General features: G+C 40.7%; 1 protein-coding gene across 1 annotated transcript in view; it reads right to left on the bottom strand.

Annotated features, from left to right (window-relative positions):
• The window catches only part of TMEM132D (transmembrane protein 132D), an 881,229-nt gene that overhangs the window by 152,839 nt on the left and 711,402 nt on the right, over window positions 1-16,988 (bottom strand). The gene's annotated exons all lie outside the window — the stretch shown is intronic.

The raw sequence follows: 16,988 nt of genomic DNA, 5'->3' as shown, positions 1-16,988 counted from the left end.
CTGTCCCCTATGCCTAAAATACAATCCTTCCTTATTCCACCTACCCTCATGAAATCTAGGTGGCTCAATGGATAGAGCATTAGACTTGGAGTGAGGAAGACTATGAGTTCAAATCCAGTCTCAGACATTTACTAGCTGTGTGACTCCAGTCAAGTCACTTAATCCTGTTTGCCTCAGTTTCCCCATCTGTAAAATGAGCTGGAGAAGGAAATGGCAAACTACTCTAGCATCTTTGCTGAGAAAACCCCAAATGGGGTTACAAAGAGTCAGACACAACTGAAATGAGTGAACAAAAAGTTCAAGGGGCAGACCTAATGCCACTTCCTGTAGGAGCCTTTGCTGATGCTCTCAGTTGTTAGTAGTTCTATTCTCAGCTGGGAAATTAGTTGGCATTTGCTTTGTATATATTTTGTATCAACTTCCTGGATACATATTTTCTCCTCCCCAACACCAAGACAGTAAGTAGAATGTATCCTCCTTGAGGATAAGGACTGCTTATGTTGATATCAAGCACAATGCTTAATAATAACAATAACAACAATAATAATAACTGATATTTACACAGTGCTTTGAAGTTTACAAAGTACTTGACAAATATAACATACCACCTCATTCCATCCTGTGAGGTAGGTGCTATTAATTATCCCCATTTTACAGATGGGGAAACTGAGGTTGATAGCAGTGAAGTGACTTAGGTCACACAAGTTCATAGTATCACATAATCATAGATTTAGAGCTAGAAAGGACCTTAGAACTTGCTGTTTTCTTTTTTTTAATATTTTGATAACTGTGTTTCAATATAATTAATTTCCTCTATAATTTATGTGCTTTATTTTATCTAATTTAATATATTTTCCTGAGAAGGATTCTAAAGATTTCACCACCCCGCCGAAAGGTTCCAGGACACAAAAAGATTAAGAACCCCAGACTTGGAGGTTATTGAAACCAATTCCCTCTTTTTGCAGATGAGGAGACCAAAGTGAGAGGTCAAGTAACATGCTCACTGATACAGAGCAATGCGATGTTTGAGTCAGTATTTGAAGCCAAGTGGTTGTTGAATGGAACTGAATCTGCACCAAGTAAATGGCTGTTTTCTTCGGTTCTTTTTAAACTAAAGAGGCAGGACCCCAAACCTTTCAGGTGCCAGGCTTTCATTGGGGATACCATTCAATTCCCTGAGGTGTCTTTGTCTCCAGATTCCTGATGGGAAAAGAAAAAGTAGCTTCTCTGGGGAAATCTTCAGTCTTTCATAAAATCCTTCAGTCCTCTCTCTACAACTCTTACTTCATCCTCCTCCCTTCCCAATCTGCCCCCCAAGAGCAGCTGTCACCAAAGAGCCAGAGCTGACCCAAGGAGACCCAGTCCAGTCTCTGAGGCCCTGGCATAATATTGCGTCCTGCCCACAGGGCCCCTTTGTTTTATCCTGGAAGGAAGCTGATGCCAAAGGACAAAAGGAAATTTATTGAAAATCCTCTGTGTTTCCTCCCCAAAGTGCTTCAGATAGATTAGAGAATGTCCTTTTAGCAGGGTCAGCCTCTGTCTTTAGAAATGGAGCAGCCCAGTGAATGACAGAGAACAAGGCCCTGGTTTGTTTTCAAAAGGAACCTACAGGCAAGACCCTGCTAAATAACCAAGCAGCCAGGGCCTCAGTTCTTTACAGAGAAAAGTGAGCAAATCTTCTCTCTGCTCTGCCCAAGGCAGGGCCTCCTCTGAGTGGTGAAGACAATGTGAGGCCTGTGGAGTATTCTTCAAACCTGCCTGAGGCTCGTTAGCTGCAAATCACAAAGCACAGTAAAGGTCTGTAGTAATAGTATTCTGCTACCATTTCAGTTAAATTCAACTTAATTATCATTTAGTAAGCTCCTACAGAGTGCCAGGTTGCTAGGGACACAAGGGAAAAACAAATGAAGCAGTCTCTGCCCTCAAGGAGCTTATATTCTACTGGGGCAAATACCATGGACAGGTAAGGGGAAGGGGGGACAGCTAGGTAGTGCAGTGGATAGAGCATCAGACCTGGAGTCAGGAAGACCTGAGTTCAAATGTGACCTCAGACACTTAAAAGCCATGTGACCCTGAGCAAGTCACTTCACCTTGTTTGCCTCAGTTTCCTCCTCTGTAAAATGAGCTGGAGAAGGAAATGGTAAACCACTCTAATATCTTTGCCAAGAAAACCATAAATGGGGTCACAAAGAGTCAGACACGACTGAAATGACTGAACAAGGAAAGGAATATTTGTGACAAGTGCTAAGCACTTTACAAATATTATCTGATTTGATCCTTTACAACAACTCTTTGAAGGGGTTGCTGTTATCATCCCTATTTTACAGCTGAGGAAACTGAGGTAGACAGAAATGAAGCGACTAGCCTAGTCACACACCTAGTCACAATCTGAGCCTAGATTTGAACTGACTCCAGGCCCAGTACTCTACCTACTGTGTACCACCTTACAAAAACGAGATGGGAACTACACTAGTGACTTCACAGATGGAGGGAGGGTAAAGGAGGGGGGATGTGCTCTGCCAATGCAGATCAGCAGCAGCTCAGCAGCTCTGGCTTGTAGAGTCACCTGGGGGCACAGAGGATGTCAGTGACTTTCTCAGAGTCACAGAACCAGGATATATCAGAGGCTAAGTTTGAACTCTGCTCCTCCTAATTGTGAGGCTGCTCTCTATCCATAACACCATGATGTATATACAAAGTCATTTCAAGTGGGAGTACACTAAGAACTCTGTCTATCTGTCTCTTTTTCTCTATCTCTGTGTCTCTGTCTGTCTCTGTCTGTCTGTCTGTCACATCAGGAAAGGTCTGCATCAGAACTGTGCTTTGAAGGAAACCAGTAATTCTAAGAGGGCAGCTACATGGTGCAGTAGATAGGATGCTGGCCTGGAGTTAGAAAGACTCTTCTTTGTGAGTTCAAATCCGGGCCTCAGACACTATCTGTGTGACCCTGAGCAAGTCACTTAACCCTGTTTGCCTCAGTTTCCTCATCTGTAAAATGAGCTGGAAAAGGAAATGGCAGACCACTCTGGTATCTTCGAGAAGAAAACTCCAAATGGGGTCATGACTGAAAAATGATTGAACTGAAGAGATTCTAAGAGGCTGAGGTAAGGCAGGAGAACATTCCAGACTCTGGTTAACACCTTATACAAAACCATGAAGGTGGGAAGTGAATAGCAAGGAGGTTTGCATAAAAGGGAGGTAGGGTACATTGGTGTAGAAAATAACTATTGGCTTTGGAATTTGAAAATTTATATTCAAATACCAGTTCAGTACCTCATCATACAAGGCAGTTTGGTACAGTGGGATGCTAGATTTGGAAGACCAGGTTCAAATCCCAGCTCTGCCATTTATCACCTACATGATTTTGGTAAGGCACTTAGTCTCACTGGGACTTAGTTTCCTTATTTATAAGTTGAAGAAGTTGTACCAGATAACCTCAAAGGGCCCTTCCAACTATGTATCTATGAAACTACACTCAATAGCCTGCAAGCTTCTTGAAAATAGGAAAGATTTTATGTAAAAATAGGTTTTATTGATATCTTTTGTTATCATATTGCCTAGACTCCTCTGAATGGGTGTTGCTTTTCATTCATTTTCATTTCAACATTCATGAGATGTACAATTGACATTGTTGTATATGTTGTGAATGTTGCTTCCCTGGAAAAACACAGTCTCTGCTCCCAAGGAATTCACTCTGGACAAATCACTTAATCTCACTGGGTCTCAGTTTCCTTAACTGTAAAATACAGATAAAAAAACCTAAAGTATTTACCTCCAAAGGTAATGAAAATCAAAAAAGATAATGTTGGAAAGAGCTCATCTTGCAAATCTTATGGCATGATAGATTGATAGATAGATGCAGGTAGATAGATGGATAGATTATAGGTAGTTGGATAGAGGGATGCACAAACAGATTGATAAATAGACACATGAAATGTATAATTTTTACCCTAGGGTATCATAAGTTATCAGATACCAACTGGAGCCTTGACTTAACAGCCATAGGTTTTCAATAGAATTGTCCCATTCTGTCAGAGTGCCTGGTTGTATTCTTGGCACTGTGGATGATTTCTGAAGTATCTTCTATTTCTCTCTCAACAGAAATCAATAAGCTAATAAACAGAATAATGTCACATCATCTCATCCTTGTCTCTTTCTGGCTTTGAGGAGCTCCATTATGGCAGCCTCTAGATAATAAATAGGGAGTCCTGTAATGATAGCGGGCTGCAGGTTTTTCATTTATACCACATTAAACAGGAGGCCCAGATGACCACAGAAACAGTGTATCTCATTAGCAATAATGTGGCATCTCTATAAATAACCAGGACGCTTCTTTTAATGAGTGGAGGAAACATCAGTCATGTTGCTACTTGCTCTACAGTCAAGATTTATTTCCTTCCCTATTTTAAAGTGTCTCAGTCTCTGGGCTTAATGGCCATGGGATGTGAGGGGGGATTTTAGCAGCCATATGAGGTGATGAGAAAAGGTTCCCTGGAAGAAGCAGGAGCAGGGACTCCCCCCCAAGCACTGAAGCAAGCCGGTTGGGTATAGCTCTAGGCAGACCCCCAACAGGATAGACTGTCAACCACTTCAGACAGGGTTCTGGCCAGTCAGATTCACAGTAGTAATTCATACATCTATTCAGCCTTACAGTTTGCAGATGTTTGCCTTATAACAGACTTGTAAGGATTAGCAACTCCATTTAACAGATGGGGAAACTGAGACTCAGAGAGGTTAATGGGACATTATTTATGGTCTAATGGTGATTAAGTGGCTGAATTGAGACACCAGCCCAGGTCTTCTGATTCTAGATTGGAATCTCTTTCCATTATGCCATTATACCATCAGTTAATGGTTAATAGATCCCCTTAACGAAAGGATTTGTTCTGTGAAGTTGGGATTCTGTCAAAAGGCCACACTTGAGGACCTAGAGGGCCACATGTGGCCTCAAGGGCGAAGATTCCCCACCCCTGGAGCCAATCAATGACCATATGTGCCAGGCACTATACTACTAAGTGCTGGGGAGATACAAAGATAAAAATAAAACTGTTTTTGTCCTCAAGGAGCTTATATTCTGTAAGGGGAGATATTATATAAATGTAGTGTCCCGAAAATTTTAGTGGTGATATGTGTATATACACATGTGTCCATATACACACACAGCTAGGTGGTGCATTTAATAGTGCTGGCCTAGAGGGAATCAGGAAGACTCATCTTCCAAGTTCAAATCTGGCCTCAGATTTACCAGTTGTGTGACCCTGGACAAGTCCCTTGTTTGCCTCCATTTCCTCATCTGTAAAATGAGCTGGAGAAGGAAGTGGCAAAACATTCTAGTATCTTTGCCAAGAAAACCCCAAATAGGGTCACAAAGAGTCAGCCACGACTGAAACAGCTGAACAACATACATGGATACATATATGTATACATACATACATACACACAGAGGACTACTATATATGTACATACGTAATGTCTATGTGTGTATATTACATATGTATATATGTGTATATATAAGTATATTATCACATATACAAAATATATACAAAATAAAGACAACATAATTTTGGGAAAGGAAGAGGATACAGTGATGAATTAGACATGAAATGACCTTGCCTTCAGAAAGCTTGGTAACTGAAATATGGAGCATGTTTTCAGAATGGTTCATAGTCATTTTTTTCATTTGAACTTTACAAAAAATCCTATTATGTAGGTACTATGAATGTTATTTACCCCTATTTTATGAATAGTGAAAACAAAACTAAGGCTCAGAAAAATTAATTTACTTGCCCAGTGCTAGCAAGTACCTGAGGAATTGAATGTGGATTTTCCTGACTTCCAATCCAGCATTCCATCCACTGTTCAGTGGTTTCAATTGTGTTTGACTTTCCATGACTCCATTTGGGGTTTTCTTGGCAAAGATGCTAGAGGCACATTTCCTTCTCTAGTTCACTGCTCAGGGTCACACAGCTAATAAGTGTCTGAGGCCAGATTTTAACTCAGGAAGATGAACCTTCTTGACTCCCTTTAGGCCAGCACTCTCAACTGCACCACCTAGCTGTATGAGCATATGTACACATATATACATATGTGTATATACATACATACATACATACATACATGTGTGTCACACAGCTAGTAAGTGTTTGATGCTAGATTTGAACTCAGGAAAATGAGTCTTCCTGACTTTAGGCCAGGTATTCTGTCCATGGCACCACCTAGCTGCCTCTCACATATTTTGCAATCTAGTAAGAGGGTACTCAAAGCACTTTGATACAGGACAAATTATGATGGGGATTAGGTTGAAGGAGAGATGACTTTTTTCTGGCTGGGAGAAGTCAGCAAAGGTTTCATGGAAGAGGTGACTTTTGATCTGGACTTTTAAGAATGGTTAGGATTGGGGCAGCTAGGTGGCACAGTAGATAGAGTACCAGCCCTGGAGTCAGGAGGACCTGAGTTGAAATCTGGCCTCAGACATTTGACATTTACTAGCTGTGTGACCCTGGTCAAGTCACTTAACCCCATTGTCTAGTGGGGGAAAAAAGAATGGCTAGGATTTCAACAAGTAGACCTTCAGAGAGTGGGTGTTCTAGAAAGAGGGAAGAACCTCAATTGGTGTGCCCAAAGAGTGTGAGGAATATCCTGGTCATGTCTCCATATCCAGGGCAATGGAATGGTCAGAGTTTGAGGGTTCTGATAAAAAGTTCCTTTAATGAAAACATATATTACAATTGCCTGGGAAAAAGCGATCCCCATGGGAGTAAAAAGCAGTCCAGTAAGATAAATGCTCCTGACAGGGAGATTAAAAACAGTTGGTAATGAAGTTTCTTGGGGTCTCAGGAGCTCCCCAGCAAAGTCCTCATATCCTCCTGGACCAAAGGGCCCACAGTTAGGAGACAGAACAATCTATCTGGGAGGGAAATTGACTCAAACTGGCCCAGATCTGCTGCATTGCTTCTTAACTTACAACAGTCCCATTTGGTGATGTGAAAGTGTTTGAGGAAACTAAAGCCCCCTTAGTTCCACTAGTATCCCCTCTCACAACAAGGCACTAAGCCCCACCTACACCTATCCTACAGCATATGGCTATAGCCCGCCCCTTGGTACAAATCTCTGTTCTAAGGAGGAAGTGAGCATCCTACATCTCTAGGAGTGAGCCCCAAGCAGAGAAGAATTGGCTTCTCTGCTCTCACTAGGCACCCCAAAAATTTCCCAGGGTCCCCAGGACAGTCTTCTGGAATGTCCCCCTCTAAGCACTAGAAACGGAGGTTATGCCCTCTGGCACCTCAGAGAAGCCAACTTTGACCATCTTAGAAACCACTTCTCAATCATGCATAACTAATTTCCAATCTCATTGCATCAAGCCTCAGAATTAGGAAGCTAAGTGACAGCTGTTTAATTAACTCCTTAAGCTGATTAGACAGCATTACTGAAATCCCCCCAAGGAGGAATTTTAAAACTGTCAAGAGAACCCACGGCCATGTTAATGCTGCTGTTTAAATTTAGTAAGCTTCTAAACTAATAAACAGTATACACTTGACATCTTTCAGGATGTAGTTGAATTGGGATTTTTCATCTCTTTATGGGAGCATGTCTGATAGTAACAATAATAATAAGTCTTTGGAATTTGTGAAGCAGGAATGCAAAAGAACACGGACTCAAAGAGAGGTTTCTCCAGGCTGGTCTCTGAAGGCCATGCATCTCATGTGCTTGCTTATAATTATATCAGGAGAGTATCAAGCTTTGCCCCTCACCTGATAGGCTCCACTTCTTTTCCCCACCCTGGTCCCTGACTTGTTGGTAGGACAAACACTCATTTATTAATTAAAATGCTTCCATGAACTTTAATCATAAGACTGGGACACTGAAATGGGTGAGATCACTCTAGGCCTGGTCAATCAGTTGGGATGTATTTATTAAGCATTCTCTGTTTGCCAGGAGTTTTTCCCAAGTGCCTGGGGTACCAAGTCGGAAACAAAAATAAAAAAAAATATAATAGTCCCTAACATCAAGAAGAAGCTAGGGGCAGCTAGATGGCACAATGGATAGAGTTCTGACTTGGAATCAGAAAGAACTGAATTCAAATCCAGCTTCCGAAACTTCTTAACTGGGTGACTTTGGGCAAGTCACTTAACCTCAACCTCTATTTGCCATTGGAGGAGGAAATATCAAACTGCTCCAGTATCTCTGTCAAGAAAACCCCAAATGGAGTCATGAAGAGTCAACATGACTGAAATGACTGAATAGCAACATTTACTTCACTACCCTCACCCCACCTCCGCTATTCAGTTTTCCTTTTACATGTTGTTTTTCCCTATTAAAATGTAAGCTTCTTGAAGGCAGGGTCTGTTATTATTCTTTGTATTTCTATCCCCCAAATTTAGCACAATGTCAGTCAATGCCTGCTTGTTGCCTGACTGTCTGCCATTCTAATACAGGGAAACAGTGGCCAGGGAAAGGTGTTTTGGATGGTTGCTGGTTTGTGCCACAGGGGGCCATGAGAGGTGATCAAACTGCAGACTCCTCTAGGAGAAGCTGAAAAGCAGGGGCAGCATCACAACACAGCCTAGAGACAAACAGGCACCAGCAGCAATAATAGTACAAATGGCCGACATTCATGCAAAGCTTTGAAATGCACAAAATGCTCTTCATGCAGTATCTCAATTGAGCTTCACAACATTCCTGGGCAGTGGACCTTAAGACTAACTTAGGTTGTGGTGAAGGTTGTTCACACCCAGCATCTTCCTCAGAAGACAACTTCCTTCAACCAAGGCAACTTAGCAGCTTAAGAGTATGAGAAAGTTGTTTGGGCCACTGACAGTTAAGTGACTTATCCTAAGTCTCATAGCCACTATCAGAAGCAGTCCTTTAACTCAGCTTCCTAATTGCAAGGCTATCTCATCCTGGACAGCTATTATCCCCATTTTACAAATGAGAAAATTGAGAGAAGCTAATAATCATGAAAATACCTAGCATTTACATAGTGATTTAAGGTTGCAAAATGCTTTGTGTATTATATCTTTTGATCCTCACTACAACACTGGGAAGTAGGTATTGTTATTATCACCATCTTACAGATGAAGAAACTGAGGTCTAGGGAGGCTAAGTAGCTTGCCACATAACTAGGAAATTTCAGTTGGGACTTAAACCGAGGTCATATAGACTCTAAGTCCAACACTACTCATTTTGGAATTATTATATGAATTCTGGGTTAGACCGGGATTTTCTCTATGACTCAGGTGTCAGTCCCTTCTGCCTGACTCCTAGACCATTCCTCATTACTTACTTCTCAGACACAGTCTGATTCTGGTACCAACTCTTACTTCTGGTCCAGACATTGTGTTCTGATGCTAACCCACTTACTTTGACCTTCTTATAGTCCTGAAATGGACACTAGCTCTGCCTAATTAATCTAATTTAAAAAATGCCCCCATGAAGGCCTTGAGTCCATACCATGTGAAAGTTGCTTGAAAAAACTGGGGGTGTTCAACCTGGAGCAAAAAATGCTTAGAAGAACCTTAATCCCTCGTGTCCCCTCCCCTCCAAAATACAGTAAGGACCATCATTTTAATACCAACATTTGTCTAATAGAACTGGATGAGATGTAGATTACAACAGTCTCTGAGGAATTAAAGATGACTGCCACACAGGTTGGGAAGTGCACAGTGAGGGTGAGTAGGCTACAATATACAACCAGTGAGAAACTCAGAAAAAGTATAGTTGTAAAGGGCATCATCTGGAAACTACACAATAGGAAGAGAAGATTGGCTGGGCATGTAATGAGGATGAGATGTGGTGATGAGGGGGCAGCCAGAGGTCTCCACTGATACCTTCATGATTTTAGGAGAAAGAACAAGGTATCAAGTATTTCAGGTCAATCTCCTGCCACAAATTTATGGGAAGACACGAACAAGAATTGTGTAAGTTGGGGAAGGCATGATTGGCTTGAGATCTGTAACATCAGTGGGAACTCTCAAATACAGTAGATTCCACATCTATTTAAGTGAAGGATATTTTGGGGAAGAAAAAAAATGGAGGCGGGGAGACAAATTAGGAGGCTATTATGATGAAGAACTGAACTGGCATTATGGTTGAGAAAGATAAACAAAAAAGTGTATCAAGCATTTTGTAGCAGCAAAGAACCATATATCCATGAATGATTATTATTTCCAATGTTCCCCTCTTTCCATTCTCCTCAAATTTCCCCAGTTTTGCCAGAGTCATCATTGGTACAGTGGATAGAAACCTGGACTTGGCCTCAGGAGGACTTGGGTTCATATCCCTACTTGGGATTCTTGATACCCGTGTAATCCTTCATTCCTCTCCAGGCTCCATTTCTGACTCTCCTGGACTTAACGTACTAGAAGTACCATCTGCTCCTGCAGCATCTCCCTCTTATTGGCTAGTTCCTTCCAGCTTCCATTTGAAGGAGGATATCCAGGCCATTCATGTCTTTATTTCTCTCAGGTTGCCCTCCTGACTCTCCTGGAGTTTCTCTATAATATCCTTATGCTAGACACCTTCATTTCTCCACCTGACCCCCACCATTTTCAGCTGCTCTCTTTTATTTGTTGTTTTCCCCCTTTAGGGGTCACTAGCTGGTTCAGTGGTTAGAGCACTGGGCTTGGAATCAGGAAGACTCATCTTCCTGAGTGCAAATCCAGCCTCAGACACTGCCTGTGTGACCATGGGCAAGTCACTTAACCCTGCTGGCCTTAGTTTCCTCATCTGTCAAATGAATTGGAGAAGGAAATGGCAAACCACTCCAGTACCTTTGCCAAGAAAACCCCAAATGGGGTCCAAAGAATTGGACACGACAACAACAACTTCCCCCATTAGAATGTAAGCTTCTTGAGTTCAAGGGCTTTCTTTCTGCTTATATTTGTATTCCTAGTCCTTAACACAGTCTGGCACATAGCAAGCACTCAATAAATGCTTGTTTACTTGCCTTGTAATCCTGAGCAATCATTTTATCTTCCTGAGCCTCAGAACCCTCGGCTATAAAATGCAAATAATAATGGTCCCCAGTTGCTACCAGTTTAGATGAAAATAATTTGTGTAAAATGCTTTGTGAACAATAATGCAAACTCTGATTATTGTACAATATGTTGAAAAGCCCCCTAAGAGAAGATGATGTTCAGGAGTTGGTACAGTGTTCTTGGGGACAGGAGTCCTGGGTTCAATCCCCATCCAGATGCCTAGTAAGTGATTTCCTCTGTTCTCATATACTCTTTCTGACCCAGTTTCTCAGCTTATTCACTGGAGAGTACCCAGTGCTCTAGCCATAAAAAATACAAAAGTTAGTCTATATTCAGAAGAATTCTGGATAAACAGGGCAGTAGTTTTCTTGATGATAAAGGTTGTTCAAGAGTGGAAGAAGTTTGATAGTGGATATGAAACATCCTAAAGTTTTTTTTTTTTTTCTAAATGAACTAGTTAGAAATTTTCTGGAAGATAGGTTGGTGCCATTGCCAGGGAATCAGTCAACCAAATTTAAACACCTACAAGGTTCCAGACACTGGACTGAGGATGCAAGAGGGAAGGGAGGGAATGATATAAACATTTATGAAGTACCTACCTGTGCTAGGTACTGTGATAAAACTTTACACATATTATCTCATTTGATCCTCACAACATTCTTTAAGGTAAATGCTATTATTATCCCCATTTTACATTTCAGAAAATGGAGGCAGGTAGAGGTTAAATGACTTACCCAGGGTCAAACAGCTAGTAAATGTATTAGGCTGGATTTGAACTCAGGAAGATAAGTTTTCATGATTCCAAGCCTAGTGCTCTATCCACTGAGTCACCTAGCTGACAAAGATAATAGTCCCTGTCTTCAAGAAGCTTACAGTGAATCAATTGACAAGTATTTATTAAGCTCCTACAATGTGCCAGGTACTAGGTTAGGCACTATAAATAGAAATACAAAAAATGAAATAACCTCTACTCATAATGAGCTTGCATTTTAACAGGGGAAGGAGAAGATATCTAGCACACACATCTATATAGCATAGATATAGAGTTAATAATTACAAATACTTCCATAGTTGTTAAAATGTCACCTAGTTTGTGAGGGAGGGCACCGTCAGTTGGGGAATTCAGGAAAGGTTTCCTGAAGAATATGGTGCCTGAGCTGCATCTTAAAGGAAAAGTGAGTCTCTGTAAGGCAGGAGTATGGAGGAGATGCATCACAGGCATCGACTGCAGAATGCAGGATTGAAAGTAATGTCCATTGAGTCTGGAAAGATCGGTCGTAGTCTGCTTGTGTAAAGATTTAAAAATTAAATAGAAGCATTTATATTTTATTTTAGAAGCAATAAGAAGTCACTAGAGCAGGTTGAACAGGAGAATCATCTGGTTAGATTTGTGTTTAAGAAAAATTACTTTGGCAACAGGATGGCCTGGTGAGAGACTTGAGGAGGGGAGTTTTTGTAATAATCTAGGCAAGAGGTCTGATGAGGCCCTGAACTAAGGAAATCATTGTGTGAGTGGAGAGAAGGGGTCTGATAGGAGCAATGTGGAGGTTAAAATGACAAAATGTGGCAACAGGTTGAATATGTGGAGTGAGGAAGAATGAGGATTCCAGAATAATGCCAAACATATGACCTTGAGATACTAGCAGGATAGTTATGCCTTCAAAAGATACAAGAAGAAGGAATGGTCTAGGGCAAGGGTATGTTGGAGACAGATCAAATCGGTGCATGAGAATTAATTGTTAAATGTTCAGTGTGACCATTTTTACTTCAGAAATTTCCAAACACTATCAATCACGTCTTGAATTATTGTTTTGTTGATTATCTAGACTTAAGAAAGTGATGGAGAAAATGTTAGCTATACAAGTTAAATTTAGAAGCTTGTCCTGCAAATATTTTTATTTTTACTTTTTTGGGGCAGCTGGTTGTTAAATATTTACCAACACACTCTTGGTTTAGGGGGTAGGATAACTGGTGTCATTGTCTAGCTCAGAGTGACAATATGTATGTGTATATATACATATACATGTATGTATATATACATATATATGCATATGTATACACACATACACACATATATGCATATATATATATATATGTATGTATATAATGTAATTTTAGGGGAAAGACATCAGTAGCTAGAGAAACCAAGAAAGTCCTCTTGTAGAACACAATGTTTGGAAAGAGAATGACTGGTATCCTAATTATTCTCCCAAGGATGTACTAACAGCATTTGCCAAACCATTCAAACTTGTTTTCAGGCACAGGGTAATCTGGTTGTTACTGGTATTTAAACACTGCCAGAATAACTTCCTCCCATCTTGTTTAAATAAGACTTTATACTCAAATTGTACTATGTAGGTAATATGATATTTGTGGTGCAGTAGGAGGAGCTCTGAGCTTGGAGTCGTGAAGACTTGGGTTCAAAGTTTGCCTTGGATACTTAATAGCTATGTGAGTCCGGGCAAGTCACTTTACCTAAATGTGACATAGTTAATTTGCTTGGACTTATTTATTAGGAACATAGGGTTAATTTTAGACCTAGAAAAGGCTTTAAGAGTTCATTAAGTCCAAACCTGTCTTTTTTGCAAATGAGGAAACTGTTCTCCAGAGTCATGTAAGTAGCTGGTGCAGGATTTGAACCCAGGCCTTCTTGTTTCTAGGCCAGTGCTGTATCCGCTCTACCATGGTGCCCTATGTCAGTTGTGGAGACCATAGCATAGGATTATTGAGGTGGAGAGTGCCTGTTGTTGTTCATTAGTTTTTCAGACATGTCTGACTCTTTGTGACCCTGTTTGGGGTTTTCTTGGTAGAGGTACTAGAGTGGTTTGCTCTTTCCTCTCCAGTTCATTTTACAGATGAAGAAACTGAGGCAAACAGGGTTAAGTGACTTGTTCAGGGTCACACAGCTAGTAACTACCTGAGATCTGATTTGAACTCAGGAAGATGGGTCTTCTTGATTCCAAGACTGGTACTTTATCTACTGTAGCCCCTAGCTTTCCACAGGAGAGTGTCTGGGGGCTACCCAAATGGTGAAAGACTTTAAGTTTTTACTGTTTGAGGGTCAGCTGAAGGAACTGGGGATGTTTATTCAGAGAACAGATTTCAGGGTGAGGGATCATTGTAGCTTCTTTTGAATCACTGGGTTCCCTTCATTAAATGTATTTAGGCAAAGGCTAGATGACCACTTGTCAGCCATATTGTACTTTGGATTCTTTTGTGGGTACAAGTTGAATTAGATGGCTACAGAATTTCCCTTCCAGTCTATGATTCTGTGATTCATAGATAGGTTGTGAACTGCATTGGTGGAGGGAGTTCCCATACTGGGAGTTCATCTCCTTTGCAATAGTCCCAATAAAATGTTTATTGAAAAACTCAAGTTGTTATGACTGAGAGGTGGACGAAGTATTCAGGAACATCACTAAAGGAAGTATTCAACTTAATTTGGTACTTTCCAAAAGCATGGATTTCTTTTCCTTAGGAGAGGATATTCCAATCCCAGGGGTAGTTGTCCCTGATTCAGAAATGATAATGATACCATTAGGATGCTTCTAAGTATACTGGCACACTTATCAGAAAACCATGACTGGCACTCCAGAGGTCACATGTTGTCTAGCAGTGTGTCTAATTAATTTATAGGCTCAAAACTATCATTTTATGAGACTAGGCATGAATATGAAATTTCTGTCTCCAGATGGAGTGCTTTCACTGAAAACTAAAAAGATGTGCTCTTTAATCTGAAAGAGGTTTTTCCCTTTAGCCTTTAACTAAACAAGTTGTCAAGCCGTTTTTGTACTGCTATACAAAAATGCTTGTCAGATTGTCAAAGGAAGTAGAATTTCCAACACATTGAGGGATGTCAACTAAGTCCAACACTCCTAATGGAAAGGCAACAGTGAGGTGACGTGCCTCAGGGGATAGAGGGCTGGTCTTGGAGTTGTGAGAGCTGGGTTAGAATCACGCCCCAAACACTTACTAGCTCTGTGCTCATGGGCAAGATCAGAAGTGTAGGGTGATGGAAAGAAGGCTAGATTTGGAATCAGAGGATATGGTTTCAAATTCCAGCTAGGTTGCATGCTACCTGTGTGACTCTGGAAAAGTGACTTTTCCATTTTGTTTCTCAGTTTCCTTAGTTGTAAATAGAGGGTATTGGATTAAATGGCCTCTGAATTCTCCTCTGGTTTTGAATCTATGATCCTGATAGTCAATGGTTCTAAATCTATGCTAGTAGGATAATTTACTCTTTTAGAGCCTTGGTTTCCCCATTCGTATCATGAGGGCCATGTTCAATCAATCAGTTAATCAAATATTTATTAAGTACTTATTATGTGCCAAGGATTATGCAAGGTTCTGTGGATACAAATATAATATAAGTCATGTTCCTCATTCCTCAAAAGATCTTGTAACCTAATGGAGAAAACAAGTCCTCATATAAATAAAAAAACAAACCAGTCAGTCAATAAACACTTGTTAAACATTGATGTTCCAGGAACTGTATGAAGTTCTGAGAAAACAAAGAAAGGAAAATGCCACTCTCTGCCCTCAAGAAGCTTTCAATCTAATAATGGAGGCAATATACAAACAAATATGTACAAACAACCTCTATACAGGCTAAATAAGAAATAATCAGCAGAGAAAGCACTGGAATTAAAAGAGATTGGGAAAGGCTTCCTGGAGAAAGTGGGATTTCAGCTGGGAACTGAAGGAAGCCAGGGAAACCCAGAGATGAAATGAGGATGAAGAGTCTTGGGCATTGGAAATAGTCAGTGAGAAGACCTGGAGTCCAGACTTGGAATGTCTTGTGGGAGAAACAGCAAGGAGTTTGGTGTCACTGGACTGAAGAGAATGTGTGTGTGTGTGTGTGTGTGTGTGTGTGTGTGTGTGTGTGTGGTGTGGGGTGTAAAGACACTGGAAAGGAGGGAGGCCCTAGATTATGAATGGCTTTGAATACCAAATGGGATTTTGTATTTGATTTTGGAGGTGACAGGCAGGCACTGGAGTTTATTGAGCAGGGGGATGACATGATTGGAAGGGTGCTCTAGAAAACTTACTTTGGAGGCTAAATGGAGGATAAATCAGAATGAAAAGAGCCTTGAGATAGACAGATCCACCAGCAGGATGGTATAAAGTGTAAGCATTTGTAAACCTTTAAGCATTATATAAATGATAGCTATTATTAAATATATGATTATTATAATATCTATAGTATTATAAATTACCTATCTGTTTGTCTAATCTCTGTCTATCCATCTTTCTATCTACTCATGCACTCCATTTATCTATCTATCTATCTACCTACCTACTCCACCTCTTTCTCTCTCTCTCTCTCTCTCTCTCTCTCTCTCTCTCTCTCTCTCAGAAGTGGTGTGAGGAATACTACAGAGTTGTGTGTCATGACACAGTAGCACCTAAAGCTAAGGAATTAAATTTAATTGGTAGAGATATAGGACAAACAAAATATTCTCAAATCCAAATTCTTATCCCAGAACTAAGACATCAGCCTCCTGAACTGAAAGGCTTAAGTGACTTGGAGAGGTCATCATGGACTATAGCATAAGGGGTAGATCTTAAGAATTAGGATGATCTGGTTTCCAGTCTTGGCTCTGACACCCAATAAGTGTATGACCATTGACAAATCATTTAACCTTTCTGAGAATGTTGGGGTCCATTGCTGAATGTACAATACTGAAAGCCATAGATCCTTCATTTGGGCCAATTTAGTGAAAAGCCATGTGGCATTACTGGAGTTCATATTGGGAGGCAGTGGTAAAAAGGAGAAGGGACTAGAGCAGTATTCCCCAATTCCCTCTACCGCTCCTCTTTACCGATTAGGGCAGCAGCTGATATTTTCAAAGCCAGGGTAGCTTGCCAATTACCCAAGCAAGAGTTCCTCCACTAGAAGACTGACTGTGTCTAATTTGGTTATTGGTGATAGGGTGGATTCTCTCTCTCTCTCTCTCTCTCCATTTATCTATCTATCTATCTATCTATCTATCTATCTATCTATCTATCTAT

This window comes from Vombatus ursinus, unplaced genomic scaffold (assembly GCF_900497805.2).
Source record: "Vombatus ursinus unplaced genomic scaffold, bare-nosed wombat genome assembly UNPS02009994.1, whole genome shotgun sequence".
NCBI lineage: Eukaryota > Metazoa > Chordata > Mammalia > Diprotodontia > Vombatidae > Vombatus > Vombatus ursinus.
This window is presented reverse-complemented; position numbering and strand designations above follow the sequence as displayed.